Source organism: Talpa occidentalis, unplaced genomic scaffold, assembly GCF_014898055.3.
Source record: "Talpa occidentalis isolate TD23 unplaced genomic scaffold, MPIMG_talOcc4v2.1 talOcc4.6, whole genome shotgun sequence".
NCBI lineage: Eukaryota > Metazoa > Chordata > Mammalia > Eulipotyphla > Talpidae > Talpa > Talpa occidentalis.
In genome coordinates this window covers 109834459-109847979 of record NW_023604972.1, presented here as the reverse complement: position 1 = coordinate 109847979, position 13521 = coordinate 109834459, and positions in this window count along the sequence as shown.

Here is a 13521-nt window from a genome sequence, read left to right as displayed (position 1 = left end):
GAGCAGAATGCACTGTGTAAGATAATCCTGCTCTATTATTTCAGTTTTTTTATATCATTTAAGTTAGAGTCAGATATATTTGCTTTAATGCCATCCTCAGAGAACAAAAGCCCACCTTTTTATTGCATAACAGAATATTTTGCACGAACTTCTGTTGGAGTAATAGAAAAGACTACAAAAAAAGTTTGAAAAAAAATTTTTTTTTTTTTTTTTTTTTTTTTTTTTAAGTAGTAAACAAAAAATATTCTTTTATTTATGTTTCCCATTGTACAAAATTTTAAGAAGCAAATGTAGATATAGACATGTATATAGATATCTATATGGAAGGGGTGTATGGAAATTATTTCTTTCCTTGACCTCTAAGCTTGATGAGTAGAAATCTCATGTCTATCTATCTTAAACCTAAATTCAACATTCTCCACTCCAGCTCGTTCTATGGATATCTTGTTAAATTAGGCATTTGAGACTCACTCTTTCACTTCTAGTGTGTACATTATGTGCTTCTCTGTTCTACCTAAAGTCAAGGCATTTTTCTGTTCTCATTATCCAAATTAGGTGCCTGTCTACATTGATACCCTTTTCCAGTAATATACCTTTTAAGTTTAGCTACACTTTTTATAGAGGATTTGGCTTTTTTTTTTTTTTTTTTTTTTTTTTTTTTTAATATTAAATTTTATTTTTATATTCCCCCATACAATTGCAAACGCCCCATTCTGACCCCAATCCTTCCCCTCCCGCCCCCCACCCCCAAAAAGTGTCTCTGGTTCATAGTTTTTTTGTTGATTTTGATTTTCACTTTCTTATATTCATTTTCCTGGTCCCTTATTTAAGTTTTCTAGATTCCTGCTATGAGTGAGACCATCCGGTATTTTTCTTTTTCTTTTTGGCTTATTTCGCTGAGCATGATCCCTTCCAGTGCCATCCATGTTGCTGCAAATTGCATGTGTTTATCTTTTTTGAATGCTGAGTAATATTCCATGGTATATATGTACCACATCTTCTTGATCCAGTCATCTATTTTTGGGCATTTGGGTTGTTTCCAAAGCTTAGCTATTGTAAACAGTGCTGCTATAAACATAGGAGTGCAGGTGCTCTTTGGAATTGATGTTTCTGTGTCCTTTGGGTAAATACCTAGGAGTGGAATTGCTGGATCATATGGAAGCTCTATGTTTAGTAGGTCCAGAAATCTCCACACAGCTCTCCATAGTGGTTGGACCAGTTTGCACTCCCACCAACAGTGCACAAGAGTTCCTTTTTCTCCACATCCTCGCCAACATTTGTTGTTGCTAGTTTTTTTAATATGTGCCATTCTCACTGGTGTGAGATGGTATCTCATGGTAGTTTTGATTTGCATTTCCCTGATTACAAGTGATGTTGAACATTTTTTCATATGTCTGTTGGCCATTTTCATTTCCTCTTCAGAGAAGTTTCTTTTTAGCTCTTCTGCCCATTTTTTGACTGGATTATTTTCTTTGTTGTTGCTGAGTCTCATCAGCTCTTTGCAGATTTTTGTGATCAGTCCTTTATCATTAGTGTTGGGTGCAAAAATGTTCTCCCAGTTGGTGGGGTTTCTCTTTGTTTTTGTTATTGTCTCTTTTGCTGTGCAGAAGCTCTTTAATTTGATGTAGTCCCAGCTGTTTATCTTTCTCTTCACTATCACTGCTTTGGGTGATGTGTCTGTAAAGATGTCTTTGATGTGCAAATCCCGTAGTGTTTCGCCTATATTTCCTTCTATGTATTTTATGGTTTCAGGTCTTATGTCTAGTTCTTTAATCCATTTTGAGTTGATTTTTGTGTATGGTGTGAGGTAGTGGTCAAGCTTCATTCTTTTGCATGTAGCGACCCAGTTTTCCCAGCACCATTTATTGAACAAACTTTCTTTGCTCCAATGCATAGTCTTTGCTCCTTTGTCAAAGATTAGTTGACCATAAATCTGTGGGTTTATTTCTGGATTTTCTATTCGATTCCATTGGTCTGTATGTCTGTTCTTGTTCCAATACCATGCAGTTTTGATGATTATGGCTTTGTAGTATAGTTTGAAGTCTGGGAGTGTGATGCCTCCATTTCCTTCTTTTTTTTTCAGTAGAGCTTTGGCTATTCGGGGTTTTTGGTGATTCCATATGAATTTCATCAATAATTGTTCTATTTCTTTGAAGAATGCCATTGAGATTTTGATTGGAATAGCATTGAATCTGTATATTGCTTTTGGTAGGATGGCCATTTTAATAATGTTTATTCTTCCAATCCATGAGCAGGGGATGTCTTTCCATTTCTTTGTGTCTTCTTCTATTTCTTTTAACAGTGTTTTATAGTTTTCTTTGTATAGGTCCTTTACCTCTTTTGTTAGATTTATTCCCAAATATTTGATTTTTTTTGTTTCGATAATAAAAGGGGTGGTTTTTTTGATTTCTTCTTCTTCAGATTTATTGTTTGTGTATAGGAAGGCTACTGACTTTTGCGTGTTGATTTTGTATCCTGCCACTTTACTGAATTGATTGATGAGTTGAATTAGTTTTTCTGTGGAGATTTTGGGGTTCTCTATGTATATTATCATATCATCTGCAAATAGTGATAGTTTGACTTCTTCTTTTCCTATTTGGATTCCTTGGATGTCTTTCTCTTGTCTTATTGCTCTGGCTAGGACTTCCAGTATTATATTGAAAAGCAGTGGTGAGAGTGGACATCCTTGTCTTGTTCCAGATCTTAATGGAATTGCTTTCAGCTTTTCACCATTGAGAATGATACTGGCTGTTGGCTTGTCATAGATGGCCTTTATGATGTTGAGGTATGTTCCTTGTATCCCAAGAATTTCAAGGGCTTTTATCATGAATGGGTGTTGCACTTTGTCGAAAGCTTTCTCAGCATCTATTGATATTATCATATGGTTTTTATATTTCTTTTTGTTGATGTGTTGGATAACGTTGATTGATTTTCGGATGTTAAACCATCCTTGTGCCCCTGGAATGAATCCAACTTGGTCGTGGTGAATTATCTTATGGATACATTGTTGGATTCTGATAGCTAAAATTTTATTGAGGATTTTTGCATCAGTGTTCATTAGGGAGATTGGCCTATAGTTTTCCTTTTTTGTGTTGTCCTTATTCGGTTTTGGTATTAGTGTAATATTGGCTTCATAGAACGTGTTTGGTATTGTCCCTTCCTTCTCAATTTTTTGGAAGAGTTTGTGAAGGATAGGCACTAATTCGTCTCTGAATGTTTGGTAGAATTCATTTGTAAATCCATCAGGTCCTGGGCTTTTGTTTTTGGGGAGGTTTTTAATTACCATTTCAATTTCGCTGCTTGTAATTGGTCTGTTTAGGTGTTCTATTTCTTCTTTATCTAGCTTTGGGTGATTGTAGAGTTGTAGGAATTTGTCCATCTCCTCTAGATTGTTGAACTTGTTTCCATATAACTGTTCATAGTAGTTACTGATTATTCTTTTGATTTCTGCTGTGTCCGTTGTGATTTCTCCTCTTTCATTTATGATTCTGTGTATTTGTGCTTTCTCCCTTTTTTCCTTTGTGAGCCTGGCTAGGGGTTTGTCTATTTTATTTATTTTTTCAAAGAACCAGCTCTTGGTTTCATTGATCTTTTGGATTGTTTTTTTAGTTTCAATTTCATTTATTTCTGCTTTGGTTTTTATTATTTCTTTTCTTCTACTGGTTCTGGGGTTTTTTTGTTGTTCTTTTTCTAGATCTTTGAGCTTCGAGATTAGGTTGTTTCTTTGAGTTCTTTCTTGTTTTTTGATGTGAGCTTCTATTGCTATATATTTTCCTCTTATTACTGCTTTTGCTGCATCCCATACATTTAGGATATTGGTGTCCTCCTTGTCATTCAATTCAAAGAATTTTTTAATTTCTTCTTTGATCTCCTCGTTAGTCCAGTGGTCTTCCAGTAGTGTGGCTTTTAATCTCCATGAGGTAGGATAGTTCCTTGCCTTCTTTTTATGATTTATTTCTAGTTTGATGCCTTCGTGGTCAGAAAAGATGGTTGGTATGATTTCAATCTTGGTGTATCTGTTGATGTTTGTCTTGTGCCCCAGTATGTGATCGATCCTGGAGAATGATCCGTGTGCGCTTGAGAAAAATGTGTACTCCGTTTTTTTTGGGTTTAGTGTTCTATAGATGTCTGTTAAGCCCAAATGCTCTAGGTCCTTATTTAGAGCTTTAGTTTCTTTACTTATTTTTTGTCTTGTTGATCTATCCATTGTTGATAGTGGTGTGTTGAAGTCTCCCACTACATATGTGTTTTCTCTGATGTCTGTTTTCAGAGAGGACAACAGTTGTCTGATATATTTTGGTGCTCTTTCGTTTGGTGAGTATATGTTAATGAGTGTTATTTCTTCTTGAAGTATTGTCCCCTTAATCATAATGTAGTGACCATTGGGGTCTCTTTTTATTTTTTTGAGTTTGAAGTCTGTTTTATCTGATATAAGTATAGCTGTTCCTGCTTTCTTTTTTGGCCCATTTGCTTGTAGGATTGTTTTCCATCCTTTGACTTTGAGCCTATTTTTATCTTTTGTAGCTAAATGTGTTTCCTGGAGACAGCAAAAGGTTGGGTTTTGTTTCTTAATCCAGGCTGCAACTCTGTGTCTTTTTATTGAAGAGTTTAGTCCATTTACATTTAGAGTTAATATTGATATGTTAGCATCTGTATTTGCCATTATGTTTGTCTTTCCTTTGATTTTATTTATTTATTCTTTTAATAACTTTTTTTTTTTTTTGGTCTTCTTTCGTTGTTATTCGTCCCTCTGAGGTTCTGGCTTTAGGATTCCTTGTAGTATTTTTTGGAGTGGGGGTTTAGTCGCAATGAAATTCCGGAGTTTCTCTTTGTCTGGGAAGGTCCATATTCTTTCTTCATGGAGGAAAGAGAGCTTTGCGGGATAGAGTATTCTTGGTTGGCATCTGTTTTCTTGGAGTCTGTTGACTATGTCCCTCCACTCTCTCCTTGCCCGTAGTGTTTCTTCAGAGAAGTCTGATGTCAGCCTGATTGGTTTTCCTTTGAATGTTATCTGTTTCTTCCCTCTTGTCAGCTTCATTATTTTTTCCTTGTCCTGGATTCTTGGGAGCTTTACTATTATGTGTCTTGCTGTGTTTTTCCTTTCGTCGTGGAAGTTTGGTGTTCTTCTTGCTTCTTGTATGTCAATTTTCAGCTCCTTCTTCTCATTTGGGAAGTTCTCTTCAATTATATCCATGAATATTTTCTCTGTTCCTACATCTCTCTCCTCTCCTTCTGGAATTCCTATAACTCTTATATTTCCTTTCCTCATGGAGTCAGATAGTTCCCGAAGTCTTTCTTCATTCTTTTTCCTTCGTACTTCTCTTTCCTTTTCTGTTTTGGTTCTTTTTATTTCTGTGTCTTCAAGATTACTTATTCGTTCTTCCATTTCATCTATTCTGCTTTCATTGCTTTTCCCAGAGTTCTTTAGTTCCTCCATTAATTCTTTGATCTCCTGCATTTCTCTTACTTCCCTCTTTAGGGACTCAATTTCCTTCTTCTGATCTATCACTTTTTTAATCATGGCAATTTTAAATTCTCTTTCTGGAAGGCTCAGAAGTTCTTCCAAGTTGCTGTCGTTGCAATCTGGGGAGTGGTTTTCTTTTTGTGGTGTGCTTCTTTCCTGAGGAGTTTTTAGGTTGCGTGTGGTTCTTCTACTCCCTACTGTCTGTTTTCTAATTTGTCGTATGCGTTGGGACACTGTGTTGCTCGGACTGACTGACATCTTGGGTGAACTTCTCCGCTCCCCTCTGGCTCTTCCAGGAGCCATCTCTGTCTTCTGGGGGAGCTTTCTGCTGGTTTTAGGCAGTTTTTACTGAAGAAATGTCCCTGTTCTCAAATGGCGAAGCAGGATGCAGTCCCTGCGCCTCCGGTTTCAGGCACACTCTTCTGCGCACCCGGTCTGCCCCGGACGTGGGTGCCTGCTCCCTCTGTGGGCTCAGACTGCTGGTCGGAAGGGGCCTGGCATGGAATAACTTCCCGGCTGGCCACTGGGTCCTCCAGAAACCTTCTGCCCTTTTCAAGCAGACTTAAGAAATGTCCTGTTTTATAGGGTGTTAGTGACTTTTTTTTTCCTGGTCGCTAGGTGGCGCCAGAGATCTCTCCTATTGTCCTTGGGGGGCTGTTTTTCGCCTCCCCCCACCCCGTTGGACAGAGAACAGAGCGGGAATGGTAGGGTACACCTCAACAGCTTTGGGGTGCTGTGTCTGCCTTGTGCCCCACCGTCGTGGAGAAACCACGCCCCGAATTTTCGTGCCCCGGGTCTCAGTTCAAAGCCCTCAGGTCCAGGACGCGGGCTGTAGCCCAGTTCAGTGGCGCGGGAATGGCGCCTTTTGCACCCGGCTCCCGTGCCTGGGCGCCTGGTTCCTGCTCACTCAGGGAGGGACCTTCACCTCAGTGAGGACCTCCGTGCGTCTCCCCGCAAGCCTAGGTCGTCTCCCCGCAAGCCTAGGTCGCAGGCGCGGGGACCTGGGCAGCCGCGATCCCGGTCTGCACTTGCTTTTCAAGCGCGCCAGGCGCGCCGCGTTTCCCGCGCAGGCTTACCGGCAGCCCGGGCTGTGTGCGCGGCTCCCGGGGTCTTTGTTCTTCTCTAATGGCGCCCGGAGCCGTTCGCTCACCGCCGCGGCGGATCCTGCAGGGTTCGCCTCAGCTCCCGTTCACGGGGTGTGGTGGCTGCAATAGTTCCTTTCCGCTCACAGTCCCGCTTGCTGCGTCGTTTGTTCTTGTTGGTTGTTTTGGTTTGTTGTTTCCTCCTCTCTGCCGGTCGGAGTGCCGCCTCTGTGGGCGGGGGAGGGGAGCAGGGTTCTGCGCTTCCCTCCCTTCTAGTCCTCTTTTATGGCCACTTTCTTCTTCGGGCAGTTCGCTGGCGTCACCCGTTTATCTTCCGTGTCCCAGTTCTCACTGGGACCTGCCGCTTTTCCTCCCTATTCACTTTTTTTAATGGGAGATCTTACTCGCAGCGTCTCCTCGCCGCCATGTTGCTCCGCCCCCTTTGAAAAAAAATTTTAATTGTGAAGATGAATTGAAGAAGACATATATTCTTTAACTTGTTTGTAACTATACTTCCAACTTCTTTCTATAGTGCTCTTTTTTATAACGAGGAATACAAATTGCTTCCAGTCACTTTTTGTATCATTAGTATTCTTAGACAATCTTGAGAAGTAATTATAGTATTCCCCAAAATTGATGTTGATGTATGTCTTTTAGAAATTAATTTAACAATTCTAGTTACTGAACTTTAAAAAGGAAATTCTGGTGTGTGCTGATGAGCTATGAATTGTGATCACAGCATGATTCTCCTTTTATGCAAGATTTCCTATTTATTTTCTAAAGGGATATATTGTATATTTTGGATTTTTGTGCTTAAAAGGCCCAATTAAGACTAACAGATTAAAATGATGAGTAAAATTTGAACCACTGAATTCTTATATACAATAGGGAATGAAAAAAGGAAATGCCTGCCTCATAAATAAAAATAGAGAGGTTACTGCTGCCTCAGAGACCAAACAAGATTTTGTCTACTTATACTGCATCTCACAAGAATGAGTTAATCCATAGAAAAATGCATCAGGTAGCTGAAGCATATGATAGCTAAAATGATAGAAAGTAAAATAAAATAAGCCTTATTTAGACATTTGATTTAAAAAGCTTTTTTAGAAAAACCCAACATCTCACAACCACAATTATAAACAAAGGGAATTAACTACAATGAAACTTTTCTTGACAATGCAGGTTATTATCATTATTTCCAAGTTCAATATTATATAATCACTGAACAATGTGTCAGATTCAGTTTTTCTGTCTCCTTTGTTATGAGACTATGAACTGTTCCTTTTCACACATTTATTATTTGTGTATCAACAACAGAATAAAAATAATGATTGGGTAAGAAGATTTAAAAATAAATTATGATAAGTCAAAAATATGAACTTTATGGATTATCTCAGATGTCTTCTAAAATTCTACATGTGATCTCTGGAGACACTTCTCTAATAAAAATGAAGTCATTGAAAATGTTTTAAACAAGTAGAAAAAAACTCATAAAATAACTTTGTTCAAGAGGATGAACAGTAGAAAATATAAGTGAGTGTTCCACAGTGACAGGAAACAAGAATCAAAATTTTCTAGATTCTTGCTTGGAGATTTTATAAGTCAAGCCCATAGGAGAGGGATTCCCGTTGGATCCCAGTGGGTCCCCCAAGTTGAGGAGACAGAAATGAAAGCCTGAGGAGAGCAAGGTATCAGTTAGAATTCACAGTACAAAGGACTAAATAGAAAAAAGCTACACATGTATAGAGTTCCAACTCGTTTCTAAAGGATGTTCTTGAGTATTCCGCAGAATATGTAGCCAAAAATATATAGGAAATTAGCTGAGCTTGAGGAAAGATGCACAAAAGAATTAGAAGGAATAGATCCTGGTGCATGCAGAGAGCTGAGAACAGTGCCTGTTCCCACAAAGCAGAGTGGAAACACATATAATTTATGGAGAATTGAGTAGAGTATCCAGAAGCATTTTGACTCAATAATGGAATGATTAAATCTATAGTGACTTGTTTTTTTTGTCTCACCTAACAAATCCTGAAAGCAACAACAATTTCTGGTGACTTAGTCATACCCGGAATATTTGTACGCATGTAAAAATAAAGGAAGTGGTGACCTCTAGAAGCTAGAAACAATCCTTAACTTGGAGTCACTAAGAAAATGAGGACATTGGTTTATAGCACAGAAACTGAATTATACAAACAATCTAAATGAGCAGGAAGTGAAATCTTCCCTAAGGAGGGATGTATCTACTAAATCCTAAATTTAGCCCAATGAGATTGGTGAGGTTTTTGACCTATAAACCAGTAAGATAATGAAATTATGTTCTTTAAATCAGTAATTTTGTGATAATGTGTTGTAGTATTAATAGAAACCTATAATAATAATCAAGTTGCTCAAAGAGATAGAGTAAAAATTCCATAGGATCCAGAGGAACAGTTAGAACAGCAAAAACATAGACTCCTTGTGAAAAACAATGAAAATTAGAAGATAGTGGAGCAACATCTTTATAGTACTAAAAGGAAAGAAAAAAAGTATTAATTCAGATCTCTAAAATACTCAGTGCAATTACAAATGAAGTAGACTTTTCCAGCCGTGAGAAAACAGAAAGCATTAATCTTTAAAGACTGTCTCTAAAATAAATATCAAGGAATGTCCTAAGGCAGAAAGAAAAGTGAGACCACATCAAAATATAAATCTACACAAGGAATGAGGGTTAGACATTTTAACTGCATGTGTAAATACATGAGCAGTTTTTACAAGTATTATTTCAATATAGTCAACTGATGTTAATAATGACAGTTATGGTATACTACAGAAATTATACTGTAAAATTCTGACAAAAAGTAACACAATTTTGAGAAAGGGAAAAATGAAATACCCCTGTCAGTCATTTTCATGTATATTTAAATTGATATAATATCAATGAAGGTAGATTGTGATAAGTCGAATCTATATTGAATGAATGCTATATACCCTCAAGCAACCACTCTATTAAACAGTTAATAAAAATAAATAATTGTCAGATAAAGAGGATAAAGTGATATCATAAAAAAAATTAATGCAGATGAGGGCAGAAAATAGGAATAATGTAGAAATCTAAAAGTAAACAGGGGGAGATGGAGTATGATGGTGAAAGAAGAGGTTCCTTGCTTTGATTCTGAGATGATTTAATGCTTTACCAGAGGGACATCACACCCAGTGAGTCCTGTAGGTTCGGGTAAAACTGGAACATCCCTTGGATATCAGAGATCAGCATAGATTGGGAACCAGAAGAGGAGAGATAAAATAATCAGGCTTCACTGAACAGGAGGTGGGTTAAGGAAAATGCTTGGAGGCTATAATACAAGCCAGGGATTATATAGAGACACACATCATTGACTGAGGGGAAACTCATTCAGAGGAGCTGGCATGTTCCCCATAGGGTAGGCCAGATCCCAGGGTAAAATTAAAAGCAAAAACAGTGCACAAACTCAGTTAAAAATGCATCCTCTACACTGGTATTGACCTAGTGAAATGCATTGATAGCACAAAGACTGCAGAGTCTCAGATATGAATCACAGAGAGGAATAATATCAGCAGTGCCAAATCTATAAGCCATGCCTCCCAAATACTCAGCACATTTGCAGCAATGACTGGACACCTCAAGGTCACTGCCCCATGCACTGACCAAGTCACTGCAAGATCAGGTCTCAGGCCCTACTGAAGGCAGCAAAGACAAAAAAATATAAAAAATAAAATAAAACCATAGTGCCAGCTGCTAGAAAAGTAAAATTAGTGTAGCTCTCTACGTTACTGATTAGTTTAACCCCTAAGTTACTTCCAAGTTAAAAAAAGAGACATTTTTCTTTTTAAACAGAGAATCTAAAACACCAAAATGGACAGACCAAAAAATATAGCAAGTTACACTTTCAGAGTCAAGTTATATATTACACTAAAGGCAAGGACAACTCTCTAGAATACAACCATAAGCACATGGAAAATTTTATTTCCCTAGTGTGTAGAGTTAAAGAAATGGAAGAAAACACAGAAAATCAAGTCAAAGTGATATACACATTTCAAAAGAACACATGAATTACCTGAAAAATTGAAATATGGAAAAGAAAATAAGTATTGAAACTTTAAATATGAAAATGACAAATTTAGAATATAAAAAGCTCAATAAATGAGATTTAAAAATTCTAGAGAAAGTTACAGAAGCAGAAGAGAGCCAATGGAGTATTGAATCAATGAACTAGAATATAGTCATGTGCAAAGGACCCAAGTGGAAGAATTAAGAGAAATGTAAAGTAAAAAATAGAATAAACATTTCCAGAAGAACCTGCTGTCATTAGGAAAGACAATATAAGGATGTGTATCCCCAAAAGGGAAGTACAGAGTACTTCTTCAAAGTAATTAAAAGGGTATCACAAAAGGAAATTTTATACCTAGAATTCAGATCAAAGTGCAAAAACATACAGTTTGCCTTCTTCCTGTAGCTAAGATTGTGAAAATAGAATATAAGGGACCATGCTTTTAAAATGATTGTCATCCTCAAAAGAATCAAATATCCCTGAATGTGGTATTTCAAGGAGTAATGGGCAAGGTAAATTGGATTTATGGCTGCTTGCTAGAATGGTGCAAATTACACAGTGCACAACTCCAAGGAAACGTTTCATGGCACGTTTATACATGAGTGACATCTATGAATATACATGGTCGCCCTTAGTAGACTTCTATATAAACGTCTGCTTTAAATATAGCCATGTCTTTCAGCTTTCACATCCTGCAGTGATAATAAATAGGGCAGGATCTACTGACCACCCATGCGGGATGCCAGTGCTTGTCAAAGACATGAGCTTTCCTATACAGGTGGTAGAGATGTTTCTTCCCTCTTAAGCCTCCAATATGGTAGTCTACTATATTTTGTCAGAGTTAGTGACACTAAGGTTAAAATGATGAATTCATCAGGCATCCAGAGAGCTGGAACTAGCAAACCTTTATGAGACTAGGAACAATCTGTGTCACCCTTCTATATAAGCATCCAAAAGGCAGTTTTAATGTTAACACAATGAGTATGACTTCCAAAAGATTTCTTCAGTTACCATCACTCTTCATGCTGTTTCTTGGATTAACAATATGAAGAATACTTTTGCACTATTTTCAAGTGTTCAACTGAACTTTAAAAGGAATACTACTCAGTAAATTTGAGAGTGCTTCATTGCTACTGGTACAGTTGTAATAAAAGCACTGAAAATCCTTCCATAATATTTAAATTTGCATCAGCCAAGAACTATTCTGACATATGAAGTGTATGAAATAGGTACCTGCATAAGTCTTCAATGGGTAATAATTTTGAAAGAACCTAAAAAAGTACATTTAATATCAAATAATGTGCCATGATTACAAACCTGGAGTGAATAAAAGCTGAGCAGGACTACATTTTACAGGTTTATCTGACCTAATGCTTTTAATAGATAATAATTACCCTAACCGATGACAATCTTTGCACTTTATATAGTGCAACTCAATGGTGCAAAAGATGTCTTCTTAAAGAAAATTATTAAGGTTATAGGGTACTAATGCTGAGAAAGACAAGGTAGCTGACAATCTAACAGCCATGGTATTGGCATCAATGCTTTTTAACACTACCAAGTTCTGGCTGGCTCACAGCTTCTATTCAAACTTTGAGCAAAAGAGTCAAGAAATTCTCTTTTCTTCCAATGTCTTTTCTCATTCCTCTATTCTTTTCCTTATTCATTTCACAAATTTTAATTCAGAATCCTCTATGTGCCTGACACTGTGCTGGATAAAAGGATTAAAATGATCAGCAAAAACAGGCTTACAATCTGAAAACTAAAATTAACCTTCTTTATCATAAAAGACTATTTGTAAAATTAAATAGTAAGTAGTCACTAATTACTTCAGATTGCTGACAACCCAAAATACTTTGTGTCTGGGGAGAACAGAAATGAGTGGAGAAAGAAATCTGTGAGGCAATCCGGTGAGAAAGGAGACCTAAAACCTGTTTCCTAGCAATGATCTGAGCATGTAGATTAATGAAATGTCCCCTTAGTTTATTAAGTCTGAGGCTAAAATGTAGATTATAAATATTTTTTAAGGAATCAGTATTTTATCATTGACCCTAACATCCAAATATGCGCTATATCGTGTTGATTCACTGTATTAGTTACAGGCACTAAAATTTCACCAAATTTTATGGCATTGTAACAAACGCTTGGTTACAGTTGGCTGTTTTAATATAAATTTTAAGAATAGCTGATAAAGTATATGTAGGAAGGGAGGAGGAGAGTAAATACCCATAAAGTGTTACCAAATAATACTTATTCGTTAAATATAACACTCATAAAAGAGAATGTTTACAGCACTGGTATTATAGTGGGCTCCTGTTCTTAAGAGGTTTTCCAGGTTAACAATATGTGGAAAGGGGGCCTCCCTGGTGGCGCAGTGGTTGAGCGCTGGGTTGTGAAGCTGCCCATGGCCTCCGCGGCACCAGTTCGATCCCCGGCTGCTCCCCGGCCACAGGAGGAGGGTCCCACATGGCGCGCAGACCTCTCCTGCCGCCCGCTGCTCCCCTCAGCAGTGTACTTCGGTCCCTCTGCCTGCTCTGCTCCCCGCTCTGGCTCTGGTGAATTCTCTCACCCTCCCGCGCTTCTGACTGTACCCAGTGCATGTATAAATAAAACAAAACAAACAAATAAATAAAACATGCCTCTATATAAAAAAAAAGAATATGTGGAAAGGTAAGTGTCTTTGTGGTCATGTGTATGACATGAGCAAAGGGTGAAGAAGTATTTTTTTTTCCTACTTCACCAAGGGAATTAATGTTTGGAAATTTTATGCAAGAATGTTGCTAAAAAGGAATGTATAAAAAAACAGAAATCTTAATAATTCATCTGCTTTGAACCAGACAGCCTCCTTCACTTATTCCTAGAATTTGGTCACTGTAGCTTTTAGTGTCACATTAGAATCACTGATGATTCT